The sequence below is a fragment of the Schistocerca nitens genome, chromosome 6 (assembly GCF_023898315.1).
Source record: "Schistocerca nitens isolate TAMUIC-IGC-003100 chromosome 6, iqSchNite1.1, whole genome shotgun sequence".
Lineage (NCBI taxonomy): Eukaryota > Metazoa > Arthropoda > Insecta > Orthoptera > Acrididae > Schistocerca > Schistocerca nitens.
The window spans coordinates 193,573,525-193,584,039 of NC_064619.1; the positions used below are offsets into that span (position 1 = coordinate 193,573,525).

Sequence of the window (10,515 nt, forward strand, 5' to 3'; positions counted from 1 at the left end):
TGAGTGCGTGAAACGAATATCAAGTGCGCGAAAGAATCACTCTATAAAGTAACATACACGCACATTCACAACACACATTCACGAGATACAAACTTTAACTTTTGTCTGAGAAATAATGACACTGTTTCAGGGTCAAATAGAAACAAATTCAAACTCTAAGTTCTGCCCATTAATTTTAGAAGATTTAGTATGGTTGTCAAATGGCAAATGAAGCTGGTAAATCCCTCCGGCATTTGTTGGCACTAACAATTCGTTTTGTATTGGCTGAAGAGACCAGCGAATCTAAACCAGACCGCATCTAAAACGGCCTGCTCTACTCCTTGGGTTAGAGAACGAAAAAAGAAGGAGAAAGAAAGTTCTATAAGACACTGCGAATGAAACATGTAACACGTCTTGCGCAGAACGTCTTGTCAGCTATGAGGGCATTCGTTCATGTCGTGTACATCTGCGTAGTGAAATATTATATATCAACCATAACTGAAAAATTAGTCGGAACGCCGGCTATAGTTGACAAATAATGAACTTGAAGTTATCAGCTTCAATTTAAGCTCGACTACTACCAACTCCACCGACCACTCTCAGTACAACGCTTTGAGACACAACTATGACACAACGCACTGCAAGCCCAGAGATTATGGCAGTGGACTGCTTGGCACAATAACTCATGGTGTTGTTTAGACTGCGATGCGAGTTTGCGTGCAACAAACCTTGCCATCTACCTCTCTTAGTAAAGGACTAAGCTCTCTCATGAACAATGTTAGTTACTAATTATTCGGTGTGCGTGCAGAGCTACTATATCCTCTGGCTTATTTCTGACTGGCCACGAACTGCTGGTGTTAGCGAAATAAACTGGACTCCTGATGAATACGTGTGCTATTTTGGCAACATCGTGAATGTTGTGTCGTATTCTACTGAAATTTTGGTATTTTAAATTATTTTATCTGGTACTAATCGTGAAAAATTCTATAGACAAACAAATGAAGCATAAATTTAAGAATTTTGGTCTGTCTAATTTCATAGTTAGCTGTGTTTGGGTTTCGGAAAGAGGGAAGGGTCAGCACAGAAGTTCAAAAGCGAATTAAATCCAATTTGTTGATCATATTTAGAGATTTAAATCATTTCTTATTTAACAAATTTAAACAAAATCATTACATTCAAGAGTTGCGTTCTATAAGAACAACGATTTGGTACTTTTGGCACAGTACATAAATGGCGTAGCAAATGGTAATGTTATCGACAGTATTGGTAGCATTGTTAGGGAGAAAAAGATAGAAGAACGTGTGAGAGAGAAACTGGGAGTAGACGAATTATTGATTTTTGTTTCTTTGTTTGCTATGCACATAATTAGAACCACACATCGTTCATTATTAATCCATTGTGTATTTTACATTTGCATTTTACAGTAATAAAAATTAGCTTATTCCGAAATTAATTCGCTGGTACGTAACCAGAGCAATTAGTTTTGGTGCAAGTACATTTTACAAGAACAAACACAAAAAATTATTGATAATTATTGTTGTTATTTTGTACTCAGCAGAACATTTTTCATCATGATCTAAGGCAAGAGTTTCCTGCTAAAACTGATAAATGTGAAAGTTCTCTTAGATAACAGAAACATGTTTTACATGATCTCGACGAAGCGTTGAAATGCTGATCGATGTGCGTTTTTCGGTTTTGTAAATTTTAACTTCTTTTGAGGAAACTGTGTTTTCTAGCTCTGATTATAAATCTGTATTTTTTAATTATTTTTACTGCAGCATCCCTCTGTTTCACATTACAAATCAGAGATTTTACCAATAAAACCTGAATGACACACTGACAGTTTCAATTTTGTTGTAAATACTGTCTAATTTTCAGTAAGAAACAAGAGGATAACTACGCAGAACAAAAATTTCCGTAACTTACGATGGCTTTTATACGACCTCATTTAGTTTCTATAAGGTCACTGTTTCCGGTATCTAGGGGAATCGAGTATGACACTGATCGCATACGTAAACAAAGCGATGGAAATGCGGTAACGTCCAATAGGGATACAACACACCTAACATACAGGTAACGTGGTTACATTCTTAACTGACCAAAAGTACTAGGAAAATTACCATAGTCTACCGTTACTTATGAAGTCTGCAGCAGACTACGGTAATTTTACAACTGTACATATAAGGCAAGTTCAGATCAAAACATACGGATAAGATCAATTTCTATTTTAAAAAATAGGTTGAACAAATTGTTTTATCACAAATTTAATGTAGCTGCACCGTTTAACTGTCGTCGACGTGTATCGTACGAACGAAAAAGCAATTTTGAGATTTTAACAATGCAGTGATGTCTCAGGGTGTCATATTCGGCTGAAATGTTCTCTGAAACTCTGCAGATTAACTACTTGAATGGAACTTCCTGGCAGATTAAAACTGTGTGCCGGGCCGAGACTCGAACTCGGGACCTTTGCCTTTCGCGGACAAGTGCTCTACCAACTGAGCTACCCAAGCACGACTCACGCCCCATCCTCACAGCTCTACTTCTGCCAGTACCTCGTCTCCTACCTTACAAACTTTACAGAAGCTCTTTCAGGAGTGCTAGTTCTGCAAGGTTCGCAGGAGAGCTTCTGTAAAGTTTGGAAGGTAGGAGACGAGGTACTGGCAGTAGTAAGGCTGTGCGGACGGGGCTGAGTCGTGCTTTGGGTAGCTCAGTCGGTAGAGCACTAGCCCGCGAAAGCCAAAGGTCCCGAGTATGAGTCTCGGTCCGGCACACAGTTATAATCTGCCAGGAAGTTTCATATCAGCGCACACTCCGCTGCAGAGTGAAAATCTCATTCTGGATGCTTGCATGGAATTTACCAACGAACGATCCGCCACCAGTAGTGGAGGATGAACAGTGGATCTCTGTCAGTGCTACCAAGTCGCGGTGGCGAAACTTCAGAAAAACCAGTGAACCAAATTCGACGCAAGATCCCAAGACAGAAATCAACGGAAAATACGTCAAGAAGCACCCATAAAAAATCGGAAGTTTAGTAAATGATTAATTGCTACGATTTTTGCTGTTGCTAGGCAACCCGCAGATTCGCCAACTAAGTCCGCATTGACGATGAAACTTTTCCTTCTTGAAGCAGAAGCTCTGTGTATCTTAAGGCTGTCGACGACAAAACACGCTGGAATCTGTACTGGCACCCCGCTCCGCGAGTCCTCCACCGCGGTCTCTCCGTTTCCGGCGACTGCCAGGAAATACAGAAATTTTCTACTCGGTTCGACAAAGCGCAGCACTCCCGCCGTGCAAAGAGCGCTCCCGGCCAGAGGAGGAGTCCCCACGCCCGGTCGCTCTGGATTTGGCAGTAGGCAGTGGGCTCTCGCACAAAGCGGGCCCCACGGCGAGGCGCTGCCCTGCCCTGCCCCGCTGCAAATGAGGCGCGCAGACAGCCGCCTTTTGTTTGATGACGTTAATTGGATTCCCGCCGATCGGCTGCAGTCCTCGCGCCGCGCCGGCCGACTCAACGCCGGGCCCTTCTGGTCGCCAAAGCCAGCCCGGCCCCTCTGCCAGGCGCGGCTGATGTCAGCACTGGAGACTACGAGTACTGTAGCTGCTCTACTTCTTCAATGCCCCACTCATCTGGGTCACACTGTCTGACTCACAGTCATATTATTATTATTTTTATTATTAACACTACACTACTGGCCATTAAAATTGCTACACCAAGAACAAATGCAGATGAGAAGCGGGTACTCATAGGACAAATATACTAAGACTGACATGTGATTACCTTGTCACGCAATTTGGGTGCATAGATCCTGAGAATTCAGTACCCGGAACAACCACCTCTGGCCGTGATAACGGCCTTGATACGCATGCGCATTGAGTGAAACAGAGCTTGGATAGGGTGCACAGGTACAGCTTCAACACGATACCACAGTTCATCAAGAGTAGTGACTGGTGTATTGTGACGAGACACTTGCTCGGCCACCATTGACCAGACGTTTTCAGTTGGTGAGAGATCTGGAGAGCGTGCTGGCCAGGGCAGCAGTCGAACAGTCTCTGTATCCGGAAAGGCCCGTACAGGACTTGCAACATGCGGTCGTGCATTATCCTGCTGAAATGTAGAGTTTCGCTGGGATCAAATGAAGGGTAGAGCCACGGGTCGTAACACATCTGAAATGTAACGTCCACTATTCAAAGTGCCGTCAGTGCGAACAAGAGGTAACCGAGACGTGTAACCAGTGGCACCCCATACCATCACGCCGGGTGATACGCCAGTATGGCGAAGACGAATACACGCTTCCAATGTGCGTTCACCGCGATGTTGCCAAACACGGATGCGACCATCATGATACTGTAAACAGAACTTGGATTCATCCGAAAAGATGGCGTTTTGCCATTAGAGCACAGAGGCTCGTCGTTGAGTACACCATCGCAGGCGCTCCTGTCTGCGTCAAGGGTAACCACAGCCATGGTCTCCAAGCTGATAGTCCATGCTGCTGCAAACGTCGTCGAACTGTTCGTGTAGATGGTTGTTATCTAGCAAATGTCCCCATCTGTTGACTCAGGAATCGAGACGTCGATGCACGATCCGTTACAGCCATGCGGATAAGATGTCTGTCATCTCGACTGCCTTTGATACGAGGCCGTTGGGATCCAGCACGGCGTTCCGTATTAGCCTCCTGAATCCACCGATTCCATATTCTGCTAACAGTCATTGGATCTCGACCAACGCGAGCAGCAATATCGCGATACGATAAACCGCAAACGCGATAAGTTACAATCAGACCTTTATCAAAGTCGGGAACGTGATGGTACGCATTTCTCCTCCTTACACGAGGCATCACAACAACGTTTCACCAGGCAACGCCGGTCAACTGCTATTTGTGTATGAGAAATCGGTTGGAAACTTTCCTCATGTCAGCACGTTGTAGGTGTCGCCACCGGCGCCAACCTTGTGTGAATGCTCTGAAAAGCTAATCATTTGCTTATCACAGCATCTTCTTCCTTTCGGTTAAATTTCGCGTCTGTAGCACGTCATCTTCGTGGTGTAGCAGTTTTAATGGCCAGTAGTGTACTTCCGCAGAGAGGATTAAGTGACGGATAGAACGAGCAGCAATCAGACTGTTTGTTGATGACGCCAGTAATGTACTCCCCTCCATCCTTTGCTGTTGTTGCTACTGTCCACTATGGTAAAACCTGTTTCGAAGATTCGAGAGCAGTAAGATTTACAATAAACTTTTTACCTGTCTTTTCTCGCACATTTGGCTCCAGTTCTTCATGTCTAGGGGTCTGAGCCTTGAAGCTGAAATTCTCACATTTTTGGTTCTCATGGTTCAATTGATCTAAATGATATTGAAGAATGTCGTTGGGGAATGTTCGTTTTCACAATAAGTAATTGTCTCACCTTGTACTATGTCACACTGTCTTTTTCAATTTTCACATTGACAAAGCTGAAATTACATTGTTCGTCCAAAATAGAAAAATACCTCCTACCACATCAAAGGCATGCTTACTACAACTTCACTCTCTATATCTACATCATACTCCGCAAGCCACCTAACGGTGTGTGGCGGAGGCTACTTTCGGTAGCACTATCTGATCACTCCAACCCTCTTCCACTCGTGAGTAGTGCTTGTCGAGAAAGATTGTCGTTAAGCCTCTGCATTGGCTCTAATTTCTCGAATTTTCTCCTCGTCCACAATATGGGAGATGTAGGTAGGGAGAAGTAATATGTTTTTTGACTTACCCTGAAAAGTGCTGCCCCGAAATTTCAATAGTAAATCTCTCTGTGATGCACAACGCTTCTCTTATAGCATCTGCCAGTGGAGTATGTTTAGCTTCTCCATAACGCTCTCTCGCCATCTAAACGATCTATGACGAAACGCACCACTCTTCGTTGGATCTTCTCTATCTCCTCTATCAGTCCTACCAGATAAGAATACCAGATAGATTAACAATACTCAAGAATCAGGTGAAGAGGCGCCTTATAAGCCACTACTTTCGTGGATTTCCTTAAGATTCTTCCGATGAATGTGTCTGGTGTCTGCTTTTCCCATTATCTGTTTTATATGGTCATTCCGCTTAAGGTCGCTGTGGATAGTTACGCCTAGATATTTTACCGCAGGCGCTGTCTTCAGCTGTGTGTCATCGATAGTGTAGCTGTACAGTAGTCGATTTCTTTTCCTATGTATGCGCAATATGTTACATTTATTTACGTGCAGGGTCAACTGCCAGAGTCTGCACCAATCATCAATTCTCTGCAGGTCGTTCCGCAAATTCTTATTATCTTCTGGCGTTGCTACTTAGGTATAAACAACTGCATCATCTGCGAATAGCCTTAAAGAGCATCCGACGATTTCTGCTAGATCACTTATACATGCTGTTAACAGCAACGGTCCCATCACACTTCCCTGTTGTACTCCGGATATTACCTTTACATCTGCCGATTTAGTTCCATTAACAGCGACGTGGTGAGTTCTATGCACAAGAAAGCCTTGAATCCAATCGTAGGCCTGCTCCGATACTTCGTAAGCTGGTATTTTTTTCATTAAACGGCAATGCGGGACGGAGTCAAATGCCTTACAGCAATCAAGGAACCCTAGGTCAACCTGAGTGCCGTCGTCCACTGCGCCGTGGATCTCATGGAGGAACAGAGAGAGCTGAATTTCGCAGGATTTCTGTTTGCGGAATCCATGTTGATTTTAATCGAGGAGATGTTCATTTTCCAAGATATCATAATTTTTAAGCATAAATCATGTTCCATAATTCTACAACAGATGGACGTCAACGACATAGGTCTATAATTGTGTGGATCTGTCGTACGGCCTTTCTTAAGAACGGGAATGACCTGCGCTTTTTTCCATTCGTTAGGTACCTTTCGTTGCTCAAACGATCCACGATAAATTACTACTAGAACGGGAGCAAGTTCTTTCGTATAATCTTTATTGAATCTTATAGGTGTCTCATCTGGTCCTGAAGCCTTTCCACTACTAACAAGGGAACCTCCCCATCGCACCCCCCTCAAATTTAGTTATAAGTAGGCACCGTGGATAGGCCTTGAAAAACTGAACACAGATCAGTCTAGAAAACAGGAAGAAGTCGTGTGGAACTATGAAAAAAAATAAAGCAAAATATACAAACTGAGTAGTTCATGCGCAAGAAAAGGAGCATTAAGGACAGTATAGGCTCAGGAGCGTCGTGGTCCAGTGTTCGCAGTCCGCTGTTAGCAGCGGTGGGGCGAGGTCGTCGTGCCTGTGTCCCCCTGTTAGCGCACCGCGCGCGCGAGTGTTTACGTTTACCTTCCGCTGCGGCGAGTGTCACGCGTCCGTGTCTCGGTAGCGCCATGGCGCACTCGTATCGCAAGTCCACCATTAAGATCACATTTCAAGCGGACTATGCAAGACCTCGAGCACTTGACATTGAACGTTTCATCCGGGAAGAACTTCATATTGCACCTCACGACATCACTGGGATCCACTTTTCTATAACACAGAGTGTCGTCTACATAAAAATGATCAATGAAACGGCGTGCACTGATGTTGTGTGTCGACACGCTCATGGACTTAAATTCAAGCATTCTGATGGTCACATAGGAACTGTCACGATCGACCACGCTGGATTAGGCCTTCGCACTCTGAGGGTCTTCGAGCTGCCATTCGAAGTCCCGCCAGATGTTGTGGTGACAGCTTTCAAACCATACGGCAACGTGCTAAGCCACTTGGCTGAAAAATGGCAAACGTTTGAAACGTACCCCGTCTTAAATGGAGTGCGACAAATTAAGATTGCACTGACGAAGCATGTGCCATCCTATTTAGTAATTGGCGGCTGCAGAGCCATTGTCATGTACGACGGACAACCGCGTACTTGCGCCGGCTGTGGCCAGGAAGGACATGTTCGATCGGCCCGCATTCAACGCCGACTGACTCAGACACCGGTTGGTGAAGTTCCATCCCCGGCGACGCCTACTTCACTCCCTATCACTTATGCAGCGGCTGCAACCGCAACAGCTGTTCCTGCCCAGGATCGTAACACCTTATTGCAGTCAGTGGTCGATGACAGTGTGGCGGACAGCATATCCCCCTCTACGACGTCATCGGCAGACTTGCCTCAAGACGGTGATCAATTGTGCCTCCAAGACGAGCCTAAAGAGAAGATGGAAGTAGAAACTGAAATTGTCCCGACCTCTGCCTTCCTACCAATGGAGACCGCATCAGATGATTGTCGCCCGCACTCTGACACAGAACAACATGTCCGGAAACAACGGTCCCCTCGCAAACGCAAGAAACGGCGCCATACGCCATCCGATGATTGCCTGCTTCGGATGTGTGACTCGGACGAACATCCGGCGTCGGACGACAATCAGGACTCTACCACCACAACTCACCCTTCCCGTCACGATGCTACGGCGGATACAATTTCTGAGCCTCAGTCTGACAACATCACTTCTGCTACTGAACATGCGCGCGAGTGCTCTACTGACAGCACTCATCAACAGTTACCAATTGCTGCATCTGATTCTTGGGCGGATGATGTCGAGGATGAGCCACAGCACCAGGAGGATGCCGAAGGCAGAGATGCTCCCGCGGCTGTACCCAGCACCGACCAACAACAGTGACTACGGCTGTATCGTCAGCCTCTGTGGGGCCGCCCCTGCCGCCCACACTTGGCCTCCTGCACAACCCAGTTGCCGACCTGGCTGACCAAACGTACCGTCTAGCGACGATTAACATCAACAACATACCTGCCCGACATAAACTACAGATGCTACAGGACCTGCTCAACGCAGCAGACATCGACATTGCGCTCCTTCAAGAGGTGTATGTCACAGACTTCAAGGGACCCTATGGCTACAAGACTTGGGTCTCACATGCGTCTGCAAATGGCAGTGGTGTGGCGATCCTCCTCCGCGAAGGAATATCCGCAGACGACGTCGAGTATCTCCCTGACGCCAGAGGCATGGCTCTTACTATCCAAGGAGTCAAACTTATTAACATCTATGCACCGTCAGGATCTGGTCGGCGTCGGGAACGATCCACCTTTTTCGCTCATACAATCACGCCCCTCTTTATGGGCCGTCAGGATGCCTTGATAATGGGAGGGGACTTTAACTGTAGCCAAGCACCTAAGGATCAGTTACCACATCATTCTCCCTGCGCAGAACTTACGACAATTATTAATAATCTTCAATTGGTGGACTCGTGGGAACATGTTTGTGGCGATCGGCCCGGATTTACTCACTACACCAGCCATTCCTCCAGCCGCATCGACCGGTTTTACATCTCGCGCTCCATAGCTGTGGAGACAAGAGCTGCCGAAGTTTGGCCCACAGCTTTTTCTGACCACGAGGCCTACATCTGCGCTATTACCCTCGGCCGCCAGAAGGTATGGCACAGCCGTGGTCCTTGGAAGTTGAACGCCGCCCACCTCGCTTCTCAGGAATGTCGCCGCCTTATAGAGAACACGTGGGACTCTTGTAGCCACCGGCGTGGTACCTACCGGTCTACACTGTCGTGGTGGTTACTCTGCGCCAAACCAGCCCTCCGGAAGACCTTGATAGGCTACGGCCGAGATGTTGCAGCATGGAAGAGACATACCATGGACTTTTACTACAGCATCTTAAGGGAATGTACAACACTGCCGTACTCACCTGCACGGCAGATGACGGTGAACCGTGCCAAGGCACAGATCATCAGATTAACACGTTGCCACCTTGAGGGTGCGATCGTCAGAGCGCGCACTCACGACAGAGTGGCCCAGGAGGAACCGTCTATGTACCACGTCATTGCAGAACGACGGCGCCGACGCAGGACACTGATCCGCGCTATCACGACGGAAGACGGACGACGCCTTGATACCCAGCGCGACATAGGAAACGCCCTTCATGCTCACTACACTAGGCTGTACTCGGAACATCGACATCCCCCAGAGGTGATCGCCGAAGTCTCTCAACTCACTTATGGCTCGATCTCTCCGACAGCGGCGGCGGATTTGACTGCAGATGTAACGGAAGAGGAAATCATTGAAGCAATACAGGCTGGGGCTGCTCATAAGTCCCCGGGACCTGATGGCCTTCCTCTGGAATTTTACCGGACGTATAAACAATTGCTGGCACCAGCATGGACTGATATTTGCCGCGATCTTATGTCTCCCACGACGCAGATACCTGGGGCCTTCCTAGAAGGACTGATTGTGCCTATACACAAACCACGAGGCGGATCCAGGATCAGTGACTATCGGCCCTTGACCTTACTCAACAGTGACTTGAAGATTTTCACCCGGCTTCTGGCGGCACGCCTAAAGCGATCAGTAAGATGTGTCGCAGGACCAGGCATCTTTAGGTGGTGACCATAATATTCGCACTGCATTGTGCCGGTATAGAGATATGATCGCGCTAGCCAAAGCTCGCCAACTGCCAGGAGTTTTGGCCTCACTCGGCTTTAGCCAGGCCTTTGACAGAGTCGACCACACATTTTTGATGGAGGTACTGCGACACATGGGGTATCCGGACGTCATAGTTAATGTACTGATGCGTCTCCTACGCGGTGT

At 46.8% G+C, this 10,515-nt stretch overlaps 1 non-coding gene across 1 annotated transcript; it reads right to left on the reverse strand.

Annotated features, from left to right (window-relative positions):
* Positions 1 to 2,415: 2,415 nt before the first annotated feature.
* Trnas-cga (transfer RNA serine (anticodon CGA)) lies at positions 2,416 to 2,490 on the reverse strand. The gene has a single exon. It is a non-coding gene; the product is annotated as a tRNA-Ser (tRNA).
* Positions 2,491 to 10,515: the final 8,025 nt, after the last annotated feature.